We start from the raw sequence: 237 nt of genomic DNA on the forward strand, positions 1-237 counted from the left end.
CACGCACGGCCGGCGCGACGCGGCGAGGCGCGAGCGACGCGGCACGCGTCGCCCGCGGGCTGCCGGGAGCTGTAGTTCCTGCGGCGCCGCAAGGGGCGCTGGGAGCTGTAGTCGCGGCAGCCTCTGCAGCGGCGTTGCCCCCCTACCTGGCCTGCAGGGGGCGCTCCGCCCCGCTGCGCAGGGGCGGTGGCGGCGGCTGCCGGGTCGGGCCTGCGGCGGCTGCACCGGCGGCCCGCC

Source organism: Haliaeetus leucocephalus, unplaced genomic scaffold (assembly GCF_000737465.1).
Source record: "Haliaeetus leucocephalus isolate CR32 unplaced genomic scaffold, Haliaeetus_leucocephalus-4.0 Scaffold164, whole genome shotgun sequence".
Taxonomy (NCBI): domain Eukaryota; kingdom Metazoa; phylum Chordata; class Aves; order Accipitriformes; family Accipitridae; genus Haliaeetus; species Haliaeetus leucocephalus.